The sequence below is a fragment of the Ursus arctos genome, unplaced genomic scaffold (assembly GCF_023065955.2).
Source record: "Ursus arctos isolate Adak ecotype North America unplaced genomic scaffold, UrsArc2.0 scaffold_34, whole genome shotgun sequence".
In the NCBI taxonomy this organism is placed as follows: domain Eukaryota; kingdom Metazoa; phylum Chordata; class Mammalia; order Carnivora; family Ursidae; genus Ursus; species Ursus arctos.
This window is the reverse complement of record NW_026623030.1, coordinates 5836992-5852651: the sequence shown is the minus strand read 5'-3', so window position 1 is coordinate 5852651 and position 15660 is coordinate 5836992. Positions and strand designations below refer to the sequence as shown.

Here is a 15660-nt window from a genome sequence, read left to right as displayed (position 1 = left end):
AAGGCAGGAAACAACAAATGTTGGAGAGGATGTGGAGAAAGGGGATCCCTCTTACACTGTTGGTGGGAATGCAAGTTGGTACAGCCACTTTGGAAAACAGTGTGGAGGTCCCTTAAAAAGTTAAAAATTGAGCTACCCTATGATCCAGCCATTGCACTACTGGGTATTTACCCCAAAGATACAGACGTAGTGAAGAGAAGGGCCATATGCACCCCAATGTTCATAGCAGCATTGTCCACAATAGCTAAATCGTGGAAGGAGCCGAGATGCCCTTCAACAGATGACTGGATTAAGAAGGTGTGGTCCATATATACAGTGGAATATTACTCAGCCATCAGAAAGAACGATTACCCAACATTTGCAGCAACATGGATGGGACTGGAGGAGATTATGCTGAGTGAAATAAGTCAAGCAGAGAAAGACAATTATCATATGGTTTCACTCATTTATGGAACATAAGAACTAGGAAGATCGTAGGAGAAGGAAGGGAAGAATGAAGGGTAAGCAGAAAGGGGAATGAACCATGACAGACTATGGACTCTGGGAAACAAACTGAGGGCTTCAGAGGGGAGGGGGTGGGGGAATGGGATAGGCCGGTGATGGGTATTAAGGAGGGCACGTATTGCATGGAGCACTGGGTGTTATATGCAAATAATGAATCACGGAACACTGCATCAAAAACTAAGGATGTACTGTATGGTGCCTAACATAACATAATAAAAAATTATTATTTTTGTTAAAAAAAGACGAAGTTCTCCAGTTTCAAAGGCAAGGACCAGGAGCTAGGCTGTCTTGTCGTTTAATCGTCCGCAATCCCTTCAAAAGCAGGCCCACCTTGCCTTCCCACAGTGGCTCATGCAGGTGAGTGACCTGCAGTGCTCATCAAGTGATGAGTTTCTGTTACCCCAGGCGTGTGGGCTTGAGCAGACTCATCAGGGGAGAGAATGCTTTTGGGTGCTCGAGGATTGGGTGGAGTCGCAATGTATTGTCTCCAGGAGCTTGCCAGATACAGGTTTTTTGTTCTTTGTTTTTGTTTTTCCCTCAGTAATGGCTTTGTCATTTGTAATTGCTGCTGTTTCTAATGTTTATTAAAACTTCACAAGCAGAGTCTGTCATCTGTTGGATTTTGGGAGTGAATTTGTTATCTTGGTGAGATGAACCTAGCACGTGTGACTTTCCTCCCCCTCAGTGCCATGGGTTAATTCATCATTATTGATAGAAGTGTTCTATCTCTATCTGTTTGTGCATCTGGTCTCCATACACACACACATACTTGCGTGTGTACCCTGTATATATAATACATAATATACAACATATAACATACCTGTAACTCTACAATTTTCATATATCACAAAGATGTATTTACCAGAGTCCTTACCTTGGGAGCTGTCTTTGGTCTTAGTTGCTCTCTGTTCTCTTTTCTGGTTACCCTGCTGGTTTGTGTTGTGACTTTCTGTTCAGGTGGGGTGGAGTGTCAGTGGAGAAGGAGGAAAATGTTATACGCCATAGTTATTTGTGCCAGAGGAAGCTGTCAGTTGTATGTGTGTCCAGCAGTGAACTGGACACCAAGATGGAGAATGGGAGGGCCAAGGCAAGGCTGTACAGTGTACTTTAACCAGATGCTGATACCAGACTCAAAGATAGGGCATATGTGAACTGAAGAGCAATGACCACTCACCATTCTTCTAAGAGTAGTTTTGTCTTTTTCCATTCAGGTAAGTGCTTATGGAGCACTTCTTATTTCTGGAGCCCTGTGTTTGGAGCCAGAGTGATATGCATTTATTTTATCTTATTTTTTAAAAAGATTTTATTTATTTATTTAACAGAGAGGCCGCGAGAGAGGGGACACAAGCAGCGGGAGTGGGAGAGGGAGAAGCAGGCTTCCTGCTGAGCAGGGAGCCCGATGCGGGGCTCGATCCCAGAACGCTGGGATCGTGACCTGAGCCCAAGGCAGACGCTTAACGACGGAGCCACCCAGGCGCCCCGTGATACGCATTTATTGCCCTCAAGAAGCCTGGTAGTAACAGAAAAATGAACAATATGCTGGGATAACAGGTGCTTTAAGAAAGGGCTGTGTGTGGCAGGAGCTCCCAGAGGCATGAATCCCAGGTTGGTTGTATGTGTGTATGTGTGGGGGGTGCGGGTGAGGGCGCTGCTGGCAGGGACACTCCAGCACTGGGGCTGGCCATGGCAGCTTGCGGAGTTGCTCACGATGGCTGGCACATGGGGCTTGCACTGCAGCTGGAGAGAGATGAGTGTGGGAAAAGGAGGCAGCAGCTGGGCCACGAAAGGCCATTGATGCTTCAGAGTTTGAACTATATCCTATGGACTGTGGGGAGCCACTGAGGAATGTTAAGCAGGAAAGCAGCCTGATGAGATTGGCGTTTTAGAGAGCTACGTCTCTTCCCTCAGACCTTTGATAAATGCTCTGACTACCTCTTAGTAAACATGGAAAATGAACTTCATGTTCTGTAGATAAATATCCTGTCCTTGAGTGTCTTTTCCTCAGATGACAGGCTTCTAGACACTACTGAGAGCGCTTACACAGTTAGACTGCCTCACCCCTGTCTTCTGCCTCATCTTTAAATCAGGGGTAATTGTGGAGATCATCCTTTTCAGCCCAACTCTGCTCCCGAGCCATGCTGGCTACTCGGGAGCAGGACTCACTTTAGGCTTGGAACCGTGGAGGGTTCTGGGGAGTTCTTGAGCTCTTGTCACTAGAATATGGCTCCGTTAGTATGGCATAGTTAGTACATGGACATTTTTAGTATTCAGCCAACACACTAATTAAATTCCTAGTTACAAGTGGCCTTTCACACAGGGAGCTGTGGTGATAATCTGTGTTAGTAGCATAACATTGCTCAGTAAGAGGTGAATTTTACATCCTGACCATGATTCACGGTAAGAAATAAAAGTTGCACTGTGACCCAGCACACACATACCAGTACCCACATATCTATCACTCCACAGAAGTTTCTTGAGGCAATACTCACCCTTACTTTCTGAGATATACTCTCTTTCCTTCTCTGTTAAAAAAAAATATACTGGTTATGATTCACGACATTAATTTCACAGCCCACTAGTGGGTCACAACCCAGTTTGAAGACATTGTCCTGTAGGAACTTACAGTCCTGGGTGTAATGGACTTGTGGCCTCTGCTCATCTTCTAGTGGGCACGGAGAGGAAAAGGCATCACTGGCTGGGATTAAACACTGTCATCAGTGACCCCCGTGTGAGCACATTATTTGAAAACTAGTTGTACTGCTTTTATGTACTTGAGTTGACTGTGCCGACTGTCCTTAATGATCCCCATTATGATGGTGCTCTGCGTAAGGGACTTTACATGGACCCTACATAGTTTAGTATTTGCATCACCCCTATAAGGCAAGTTTCATGATTCACAGTACCGAAAACGCAAAAGATGATGCCCTTTCCAGAGTGGCTAGAAGAAACAGCTTGGAATGGTCCAGGCAGCTGGCCATTTTCTGTGACATCGGGCCTCACCTTGTTTTTAGATGTGGGTGGTGTCTACTTCATGGTTTTTGATCGTTCTACCTTTTCTCATCAGATTATGCTAACAAGATTTTCAGACTGAGCTAGTGGCTCCCAGGTTTTGCTCTCCTTGAGAAACCAGGTTCTAGCAGTGGGAGGTAGAGATGGCTGCAGAGAAGGCTCTCCTCCATTGGGATTTAGATGGCTGTGGAAGTTGCTGCCTATGTTCATCTTAATTTGATGCTTCATGGGAACAGTCTACGGAGAAACTGAGATGGAGGACCCAGGTCTGTGAAATGCTGCTGAGGACCCAGGTCTGTGAAAACAATGCTGTCTCCTGTGCTCTAAGATTGGGGCTGTCCCCAGAGGCATGGCATTCCATACCCTGCTGCTGCTGGATTCCAAGCCACAATTTTATATTGTGTCTGCTGTGTCGCTTCAGACTGTCATAATCTCCTGTATAAACACTGTGAGTAATGACTGGTGTGCCTTCCACTAGGCAGACTGAGTCTGTAAGAACCTAGATTCAAGGAGCTGCTCAATTAGGAAGAAAACATCTTTTTACTAATGCATATATTTTTATTTATGAGGGAAGATTCATGATAGGATTCCCTAAAACATTAGGAATTTCTTAATTTCTTTTATGTTTAAAAGAGCACGACATTTAGCCCAATTTTATACTCTGCTTGAGGCCCAACTCTGAATAACTTTTCATGATATCTGAGCCATAATTTCTGGGACAATGAGTTGAACTGGATGATGATATCTAAAAGCATTTCCTATTCCAAAATTCCAGAGTTATGTTCAAGTGTTAGAAATTAGCTTAGTTCACCATACAGTTCATTGTACTGTTGAATTTAGTAGATATTTCCACGTGCAATATCCAGGGACACTACTGGGTAAGGCCAGTCCTAGCCCTCTGGGAGTTCTAATGAACATATTCATTATGTACTTGGCCTTCGTAGGGTAGACCTGAAGATTGTCCTCTCTACCACAGTCACATTGGTGGTAAACATAAAAGATGGTAATGTTTTCCCCCCATTTAGCCATATTTTTACGTACCCTTTGAGAGGGGGAAGGATTTGTTTGTCAGCAGTATCTTTTGCTGAACATTAAGCTAAATTCTGAGGGAAAGTGCCAATTAAAAAGTCTTGCCCTTGGGACTATTAGAATGTAGTGAAGGAAACAAGATAAATGCAAGACAGCACAAGACGAGATGCAGAGAACACAAACAGCACACAACAAATAATTATTACATGTTAATTACTAGCAGCTATACAGAGCTGGTGTATCAGTGATGGGAAATGCTAGAATATTTGGTATTGAGAATCCAAGGCATTCCTGAGGGGTGGCTGAAAAACTGATATGAGATAGATACTGCAGCCTTTTTTCTCCTCACTCACCTGGGCTATGGAGAGGACGTTGAATAAGACATTTCCTTCAAAATACGGAATTTATAGTCTAGTCCAGTAGTTGGTGAATTATAGCTCACAGGCCACATCCTGGCTAGCACTTGTTTGTATAAATAAAGTTTTATTGGAACACATCACACTTGTTGATGTGTATGTGGTGGCTGCTTTCATGCTGTAATGACAAAGGTGAGGAGTAGAGACAGAGACTATGCACCTTGCAAAGCCATTTACCATCTGGCCTTCTGGTGGAAGTTTGCTGGCCCTGCTCCAGTTGCTTCTTCATGTAAACACAAAGTAAACAAACACAGGTACACAATAAATATCTGCAACTGATTCTCTGGCTAGGGTCTCACAGACTAACAGATTTCCATGGAGCTGGGTGTAAGCACGACTCTGCATTTATTCCCAATTATTTTTATCTTTTTTAATGGAACACTTAACAGCTCACACCCCTTTGGCATCCTCTACTGCAGCTGTTTAATTTGTTATTGTGTGTGTGTGTGTGTGTGTGTGTGTGTGTGTGTTCTCTTTTAAACAAATGCAGAAATCCCTCATTTTGACTTTATTTTCTTATCACAGCAGTTGTAGCGCTCTGGCTTCCTGTGCTTTGGGAACCTAAAAAGCAACTGAGTCTCAAACTAACTCATGGCTTTTTTTAAAGTTTGTGTGTGACATTATATACGCATGTATAAATAAATATATGTATATTTTTGCCTCATTGGAATGAAAACGTATCACAGACTGTATGTGCGAAGTTTTCTTTGGCTGCCTGCAGGACTTACAGGACTGCGCAAAATGCTGAGCTCTCTTTGTTGCTTGTGTGCTGACTAATCAAAGAATTGATTTTTTTTCCCATTTACATTTTTTGAATCAGAAGATTGTTTTTCAAGTAAGCTTGAAACATAATTCAATGATTTATAGTTGAATTCTTTGCTCATATTTTAGTTTTCAAAGGTTAGTTTATGTTATGCTTTTTGAAGAACGAGATACAAAATATATTTAATGAAACAAACTGAAATAGTTCCCTTTTTATACATAGGCAAAAGGGAGATTTCTTAAAATAGAAAATCAGGGATTTGCTTTTGAGTAACACTGGCATTCTACGTGGTTTAAAATTATTTTGTGGTTTAGTATAGAAATAAACATTACTTTTGTATTACTCTGCATACTTTTAGCTGAAATGTAGAGCCTACTGTTACTCTGTGTATTTTCTATTAGGCTAGGAATTTTAAGGCTAGCTGAGTTATTTCCTTATAATTGTAGAGTTTTTCAAAATTACCTCGTATGTCCTTTAAAATGACACAGGGAGTTCTGTTCTTCTTTGATCATACACCTGTATTTATTTATTTATTTATTTATTTATTTTTGTGGTTTTTTTTTGTATGTTTTATTTATTTTATTTTTTATTATAATATGTTAGTCACCATACAATACATCATTAGTTTTTGATGTAGTGTTCCATGATTCATTGTTTGCGTATAACACCCAGTGCTCCATGCAATACGTGCCCTCCCTAGTACCCGTCACCGGGCTAGCCCATCCGATACATCTGTATTTATAAATAAGTATTTCATACATTTTCCACAACTAGTTTGTGTAGAATTATGTACAATTTGCTTTTTACCTTTTTAAAGAAATCAGATTTGGAGAGACAATCATGGTTCCCCTGATGATTATACATAAATGTTGACTATTTTGTTACCTTTTTATCCATGCAGGATTGTCCCTAGAGGCAGTGGAAACAGGTAGAGGGATGACAGATAAAGCATGACTTGATTCCTCTTCAGCTCCCAACACCATGCTGTCTGTTTCAGAGGCCTGGCCTGGGGGTGGACTGATGGCTGGAGGTGGGAATAAGCTGCTCTTATGGGAATGGCTGTAGCCTCCATTTTTGGTCAGTTGAGAAAATTCTAGAGCCAAACTCATTGGAGTCTGGATTCTCACTACTCAGATGTGGTTCAAGGAGCAGAATCATCAGCATCCTCTGGGAGCTAGTTAGAAATGAGAAATGGAGAATCTCAGACCCTGCCCCAGACCTGCTGAACTAGAATTTGCATTTCACCATGGTCCCCATGGGATCCATGAGCACCTTAAATTTTGGGAAGCTCTGCTCTAGATCATTGGTCTCCCAGAGTGGTCAAGCATCAGAATAGCCTTTGGAGCAACGATAGAATCCTGGTCGCAGCCTCTGAGATATTGATTTACTGGGTCTGGGATGATCTCGCTGCCCAGCCAGACGGGGGAAACCTCGGTCTGAAATATTTCACCTCTGGTTGGTAAAGGGATCTTTGAGGACGTGAATCACTTGCTGAGTGGGCGTCTGGAGTTCGCAGCTGCTGTTGGTCCCGCAGTCTAGCTTACTGTGAGCTTCCCTTTCTCTGAGACTCTGTCCCTGAGTGGACATGTCATTCTTGGAGAGTCTGTGGAGGCCTGCAGGCAGTTGGACTGGTGTGCTAGCACTGTTTGCATCTCCAGCTGATGGAATGGAGATTTGCAGGCAGTCTAGCTCCCCAGCCTCCATTCCCTTCTCATCCAGTTCCCATGGAAACAGATTGCAGGAAAACTGGGCATGGTGCTATCTTTACCCTGTTTTTGGCGATCGGAGGTCTGTTGCCATGGGAACTAGAAGGGAAAGGATGGTAGTAGAGTAGCTAGACTGCTTTTAAATTTCAATGGCAGCCTTCGTCCTCACTATAAAACCCTCTTTTGCCCAAGTTTACCTCTAGGCCAGGGGCCCATGTGTCTCTGCATGTAGCTGTGACTCAGCTGTGGGGGGAGTGGGTGGAGAAGGAGGGGAAAAATGGAGCTCTTAAAATACCCTTGCAATGCCAATCATTTCCTTTTCTTCCAAGAAGCCATTTTTAGGTGTTGGTATAAGTTATTTAAATGTCATCTTTAGCTATTATTTCTTGTATGGTTTTATTGAACATAATAACATGTTTTTATTCAAAGGAAGGGAAGAGATGAATCATTTCAATAAGAGTGATTTCTCTGATGTGGGGAATCCCTATGGTTAGTGGGTGTACAGTAAATATTGACGGCATGTTGGGGTAGGAATGAGGGTCTAGTGAGGTGAAAGGGGGGGCCAGGCTAACAGGGTGGATGTGTGGGTTAGATGGGGATATTTTGGCCTGTGGTCAGGAAGAAGTGATGAAATGTACCTGATGTTGACCTACTTAAGTATTCGAAAATGAAAATATTGATTTCTAATCTAATAGGCCCTAGATTTTAACTCTTTGAGTGTTCAGCCACACAGTGGAGGTGAATGCGTCCCCTTGAGGTTCTCTATTTTTCTTACCCCTTCCCCCTCTCTTTTTTTTTTTTAAACTTTCTTACAGCCTGGTCAACTGACCTCACCTTTACTGCACTTCCCAAGGGTTACACAACTACAGGCAATATCATTCCTGCCCTTCTTCCCATTTACTGCCTTAACTTTTTTTGGAAGGCCAGTTAGATTTTCTGATGCCATATACATGCATTTCATATATTTTCTCCCTCAGTCAACAGCACTGCCTTACAGTTTTATTAATGCCCCATTTGACAGATGAGTAGATTGAGGCTTACAGAGGTTGTGTAAGCTGCCCAAGTAGTGTGTGGCAGGCTGCTCAGCAGAATTGTCACTCTAAGCCCCTTCTGTTTGATCCCAAGGCCATGTTTACTTCTCTGAGCACAGCACCCCCACAGAGTGAGTGGCTGTGTCAGTGCCAAGGGGTATTGCAGAGCTCCTGACTGCAGTAGTTCATCATTTAATTGGAGCCTCTCTTAGCACCCACCTCTCCCACCCCCCATCCTCTCTATCATTTCTTCCAGGTAGCCAGCCCAGATAAACAGGCAGCTCCATGCTTTTTGACATTAGTCTTGTGTATTTATTATATATGGGTATTTCCTCTTTCAAATGTATTTGTCAACATGTTTAGTTTTTAAGTCAAAATGGACAACATTTAGTTTTGATGATTGCATGCTTCCTCTCGAATATTTGGGGAACAATGGCCTAAAGAGAGTATTTTGGTGAAAAGCAGCAACAGCTTGCTTTCCTGTGAGGAACAAAATTAAATCCTCATTCTTGCTGTTTGAAGGAACTAATTTACTCACTAGACTATGGAAAGGTGGGGAGTAGGGTGATGTTGTTGTACACTGTGGTAAAGTCTCTTCCTGCCTTCCCACCTTATGGTCCCTGCCACCTGTGCTTCCCTTCTGTCCTGTCAGATATGTGGAGGTAGGAGGCCCGGCTTCTATCTGTAGAAGCTAGCGGAGGGCTCCCAACTGCAGAGCAGAGGTTAGAATGAGTCAGTCCCTACTTGTTGATTCCAGAGGGGAAGGGAATAAATAAGGGCTAGATTTTGAGAAGGAAGATGGAAAAACGGAAGGAAGATGCTGTTTTAAATGCAGAGAAAGTTGCCTGTCAGGTTGGTGAGGTCCATGGTGTACTTGGATCGTGAAAGGCCTCACAGACACTGTGTAACTTAACTTTGGCAATGAACAGTGACTTCAGGTTTCAAATTTGATGGTTAAAATTTCATCTTGCTGCCAGAGTTCTGCAGTCTTCTTTGGTGGCATCCCAAGAATTCTCTTGTCCAGATCTGATGATGGACTTATAAGGCAGACTGACTCAGCATCAAGGATAGTGATGCTGGGTTGAGAACACTATTCAGAATGAGATAGTTCCCATAGCTGCCAGTAAGTGCGTCTAAAGCTGAGCAAACTCAGCAAACTTGCAAACACATGGCCTCCGGTGCTGTAGGAGACTGCTTGCGATCACACTGGGCTTGTGGAGGGGCCAGTTCTATATTATAGGAGGGCATGTTCCTGCTGCCCCCTGGGCTGCTTGGCGGGACACACAGTACCTGTCTGTAGTGCTTTCCCCCATGAATAACACTTGTCTGCTTTTACTGTGTAAGAGCACACGCATAGGTCTTTGTTACCAAGGCAGCGGAAATTGGTCTAATGAACTCTTTCTGCTTGGCTGGAGGCCTCCAGAACACACAGGGACAGGGTTTGTGTAGTGCCATTAGTTAAATACCAGGCAGCCTTTCCCCCGAATTCTCTGTCCCCTTCAACAGCTGCTCTTCAGGACAGATGCACTTTCATGGTTCTGCCTCATCCAGCCTTCCAGGAAGATGTGAAACTCTATCAGTGTTTCCCTAATATATGTGGAATCAGGCACTGCTCGTCAAATGGCTTGGTGTGCTGGGGCCTCTCACAGATGTAGCGTTCATTAGTGTGTGTAACTGTACCACCGAGAGCTCGTTTGTCACACTCTCAGACTGGTTGCTGCCGGTGACATCAGCTCCGGGGGCCAACCTCAGACAGTACCATTTTGTGTTATGTCCTTCAGACATCTGCTGAAATGTTCATCTCCTTGGATTCCTGTGATCCGATTAAGTTGTTCCACCAACAATAACTGGGCTAAATGAGTTCTGTTTCCAGAATTTGGTATGTCTCAAATGGCAAGTTTTCTTGGTTGAATTCCAAGTCATTCTTGAAAGGTTGGTCTAGAGATTGTCTTTTCACTCTCACATGAGAACGTGTGTTTTCTCTAAGGTAGTCAGGGGATCTATGTTCTTCCTAGGATGGCGTTTGACACGCTATATAACACTTCTTTTTTTGGTTCTCTTAAATGATAGAAACAACACTGTTTTGAAAGGAAGTTTAAGTTCTAAGAGGATGTGAGATAGGTCTGTGTCTATGTCTGCTGTGCAGACTATAGGAAGGAACTGTTTTCTCTTTCTGGAGGTAAGTGGGACTTCTAAATTTCGTTGTAATGGACGTATTCAGGCAGTAAGGAGTCTTTCTGCCAGGGCACAAATTGCTAAACGATTGTGTGTGTGTGTCCCACATTTGCATCTACATTAAATGAGCAGTAGACTCTGCTGGCTGCTGTCAGAGCCTTACCGGCCCCAGGGGTTGGGGAGATGCCTGTCTGGGCTCCCTGTTCATCTCTCATCTCTCATGCCTTGTCCCAGACAACACGGACTTTTCTTTGGAAATATCCAATCAAAATATTCCTATTTTTGGAGTATTCCTATCCAACACTCCCCACCTCAAACTGGATATTGAGTGGTAAAAAATTACAAAACAGAGGGGTGCCTGATGGGTTCAGTCGGTGGAGCATGCAACTCTTGGTCTTGGGGTTGTACATTTGAGCCCCATGTTGGGTGTAGACATTACTTAAGAAAGATAAAATCTTAAAACAAATTATAAAGCAGAAAGTTATCTTTTCCTAAAGGAATATATTTTTCAGAAAATGAATATGAGCAAATAAGACAAACCACGTAATGAAAATTCAGATATTCCCTGTGTGTTTTGATTAAAGATGCACATGTGGAGCTGGCCTGGAGCTTTGTACACAAGGGAAGTTTAGGAAACCTTTGCTGATGCAAGTGACTAAAATTATATAGATCATTCATTTCTGTAGGGCGTATTGGCTGTTTTATTGTCGATCCATTTTTATTATCTTTTAAAGTGTTGATGTTTCTGTTCCAGCACCTCCTGTTACGTAGAAGAGTGCTGGATTTATCACGCTGTTGGGAGGGGTTGGTAGGATGTCCTCTGTGTGCAGAGTATCGTTCTTGGGGCCTTATGGAAGTTTGAGAAATGCATGTAAAGGGCTTAAAAAGTCAGCATTTTACAAAGGGAATGAACGAAATGGGGAAAAGGAAGGAAGAAAGATTGGAAGATTGGACCCTGCATGATTATATTCTGGCAAAGGCACGTAAAACCTTGGTTAAATTTATTTATTACTGTCTATTGCTGTTTTTTCAATTTGATATTTCAATATGAAACATGAAAAAATTGAGTACCAAGAGGCTGTTTTTCCTTTTCAAGGCAAGTTTCTTTTTTGTCACTTTTTTCTTCTACTGTTCTACCACATTTCATACCAAATATCTCACCCACACATTTCGTCTAATTTTGTATCCTTTCCCCTGATCCTTTCTGTTATGAATTTTAGCTGATACGAAATGATTTTAAGCTTAGATTTTTCTCTCTCACAAACTTTAAGAAACCAAGACAACCAACTGAGGAACTATGAGAGGAGATGGCATCTTTTGCCCAGTTAGCTCTGATGAAAAACTGGAAAAGGGTACGTGGGGGATATTCTTTGAAGACCTAATTTTATCAGTCTGCTGAGGTGAGTTGTAATCACTGTAGCAACTATCATGTCTTTACCATTCATTAGAGACCAGCGTTCTGTATCTGTTTCCTCATTTCTATGAGGGAGGTTCCGTCGTTGCTTCTATTTTACAGATGAGGAAACTGAAGACCAAAGGGGTTAAGTAACTGCTAACATCACCCAGAGTCCAAAATGAGATGAACCCAAGGTAGTCCAACTCAGAGCCCGGCCTTTTGTCCTCCGGCCTCTTTGTGTATGAAGTTCTCATTTGAGTGTGTTTTGAATGGTGGATGGGCTGGCCCTGCCTGGGCCCCAGACTCCCAGCTGGAACTTCCCTTACAGAGTGCCCTGGGGCCAGCAGTCTCTTTGTACATCATGCCCTTGGTACTTTGTGCAGCCCATGCAGAGTGACAAGGAGGTGATCAAGCTGAAGCTCAGATGCGATTCAGTGTACAACCAGCATTTATTGGGCATCTGCTGTATTCTCGGCCCCATGGTCGTCAATGCCGAGGATACAAAGATCAGCGAAAGGTTTCCATTAGGAAATACCTCCATAAACGCTATAGACACCTTGGGGACAGGAACTAGGTTTGTTTTGCTCATTCCTGTCTCCCCATCACCTAAAATAATACCTTGCTAGAGTAATAATCCCACAAAGAGCTATTGAAATGCAGAATGGGAGAATACAGCTTGTACAGTGTTCCGTAGGCCAGAGAGCAGGCAGGGGTAGTCATGGGCAAGGCCTAAGTGTTTGATGGAAGGCTGCTTTTAGCTGGGGAAGGAAAGTGGTTGGTGTGGGATGCTGTGAGTGCCAGAGCTGGCAGAGCAGGCACTGCTGGGTGATGAAGGCATCGGGGAGCACGTATGAGGAGGACAAACACTTTCATACGAACAGCTCGTCAGTCCCCTCATTCTTCTACCCTCACCAAAGGAACCAGAGGACAGCTCCCCTTCCTTACTGCTCACGCTTGGTAGTTTCCTATGGGGCCCCTTTTTCTTGGCTGTCATGCCCACTGAAAGCTAATTTTATCTGAAGACAATTGGGATGGCGGAGAGTGCTAGGTGGGAGCATCTTAGAGCCCAGCTTCTTGGTGTGGCCAGTCTGTATGTCTTGCACCGGGCTGGGAGGGATAGCCATTTCTCCACAGCCATCTTCTGCTTGCCTGATGTTCACAGCTGAGGTGAGCATGATGTGCTCAGACTAGGTCAGGTAACGTTCAGTGCACATTCTGATTCTGTGCCAAGCCCCTGACCCTTCCTTGCCTTTTCTTTTCAGCATGTTGGTAGTGTGACCATAGGCCAGTTTGGGCCTGGGGAAGTGGAAATCATCTCAGGATTCCCTGATCTCCATTGGCCGTTGGTACAGGTGTGTGCTGCACCCCTTCCTTAGCTTCTTCCTTTTGGCCAGTTTGTGTGTACGGGAGAACTTGGAGCCTGGGCCTAGACTGACACCTGGTTTCCTTCCCAGTGCTGCCTTTATCATCACAGTAAGTTTCAGCGCATTCCCTCCCCTCCCTGAGCCTCAGTCTCCTCCATAAAATGAAGGGGTGGGGTAGATGACCTCTTAGGGCTTCCGTTGTTCCTAAATAGTATGAGAAGATAGTTATACACCTACTGAACCACTAGGGACAGTTATCCTACTGACTTAATTGGGGAGAAACCTTCTCCAATTTGGTTGGAGGAGAGCCTCCAACTATAGATCCTTCAGGATTTATCAAGTGTCATATTTGTCCAAGTGACATTTTAAAGGATTTTCTGATGTAATTGCCACTTTTTTTCTTTTGCAGCTTGTGTGTATATTTGAAATGAGTGTTTGAGATTTTGTACTTGCTTCCTAAAATGGTGGAGCTGTCTGGAGCCCGTCAAGCTCCTACCCAGGGCTAGGATGGCTTTATAGCTCTTATAACACAACCTCAAATTGTTTTATACCCTTGAATCATAGAAATTAAAAGTAGTGTGAAGTATCTACATCGCCCCAATCCAGCCTCCCCTGGTTACAGGCAGCTCATTTCCCTGACTTGTTCTCAGACTTGGGTTTATGTGCAGATTTTCTGTGCTTGGTCATTATATTCTTTGCATACACCTTGTCCTGTCTCCCTTGACCAGAGACAGGGCCACAGGAGAATACTCAGGATCAGAAGGGACCTCGAGTTTCATGTTCTCACTTTATAAATGAGAAAGTGGGAGCCTGACAGGCTGAGGGACTTGACCAAGTCCTGTAAGTGGGCCCCGAACCAGGGGAAGGATGCCCTGTCTGGTATTCTCTGCCCCATGGCTGCCTTGAGGGTAGGGGCCATGTTTTTTCCAAGGACATACTTTTTTGCTATTAGGAAATGTTGAGACTCATGGACTCTTGCCAAGGTCCAGACTCTCTGTTGGCGAGGTAGAGGAGCTCACGTGGGGGAAGTGTGACGTCTCTCTCCCAGGGTGACACCTGATTCAAACTCTGGTTGGAAATAGATCCTCAGGTTTCTTCTCTCTACTTTTTCTCACACCTGTCTTGCTGAAAGTCCATTATCACTTTAAACTTAAGTGAACCAGCCAGTAGTTGAGATTTTTTTCAGTAAGCAGTGCAGTGGAAACTCTTAATGTGTTAATTTTAATGTTTTGATTTCTTCTTCTTTTTTTTTGGGTCAAGATTAGAGCTTTCTCTTCATCTCTCAGTGTTCCTTTTTCCCTAGGACTTCTTTGGTGGGTAGAGCAGTGACAGATCATCAGACACAGGCGTGGGTCCTCAACTCCCTGAGTCCCTTCGGCCTCGAGCCCGTTCCGGCTGCTCAGTCTAGCCATCACCTAGGTAACCGACACCGAGCCAGTAAAGCAGTCTGTCCACATTGAGAGGAAATAAAAAATGAAACTGCAGTGTTTATTCCTTATGCACTACCAATTTTTTGGATGTTACTGGATTTTTAAAAAAGGGGGTTTTACTTTGCTTCTGAGTTTTGGCCTTTGCGCCCAGTGTGTGACCCTAATGTTTCCTGAATTGCGTGTATCTATTTTTGCAGTGTAGTTTTGTGAAAGCTGTGATCTGATGAGTGCAGTTTTCATTCCCCAGTGATTCCTAGGAGACTGCATTTCATGTAAGTTTTTATGAAATAAGTGGTAAAGCAAACATATTCTACAGCTTATTTGGTTAGGTTTTGTGGGTGTTCATTTTTTAAAATGTGTCCCTTCCTGTGGGGATGTTTTTCCGTTTGGTGTGCTCTATTTCCTTAGTAACTGTTGCTCTGTTATGGGAGGGACTTAATGACATTTTTCAAGTGCAATATTGAATTAATTTATTTTCTGGTTAGGCCTACCCATCTTCCCCAGTATAAATAGAACGTGTGTGTGTGTGTGTGTGTGTGTGTGTGTGTGCGCGCATAGAAGACAGGATGATGTTAGCCTGCTTGCTGTAGTGGGGGCTCTTCAATGTGTGGTTCAGGATTACCCTGTGAACTCGCATCCTGGGTAAATTGCCTCTCTCTCTTTACTCTTTCTTCATTTTCTCCCCCTTGATTTCCCTGATTTGAATATTGTCGGGTTTAAGACATTTCGGTTTAGGGAATTTAGGCTTACCTGATGTTTAGAGGTAGCATGGGAAGAACAGGGGCAAGAGACACAGGCATTAGTCCTGACTCCCCTGCACGATAGTTTTTGGCATTA

The 15660-nt window shown here is 43.5% G+C and overlaps 1 protein-coding gene across 39 annotated transcripts in view; it reads left to right on the top strand.

Annotated features, from left to right (window-relative positions):
* LDLRAD4 (low density lipoprotein receptor class A domain containing 4) overlaps positions 1-15660 on the top strand; it is a 421884-nt gene that overhangs the window by 144346 nt on the left and 261878 nt on the right. For 3 of the 39 annotated variants that reach the window (XM_057305854.1, XM_057305875.1, XM_057305868.1), the window contains exon 3: positions 13292-13381. The exons of 31 other annotated variants lie outside the window; for them this stretch is intronic. The gene's annotated coding sequence lies outside the window, so the exon portion shown is untranslated. 5 more of the 39 variants (XM_057305873.1, XM_057305858.1, XM_057305874.1 and 2 more) reach the window with 4 other exon arrangements.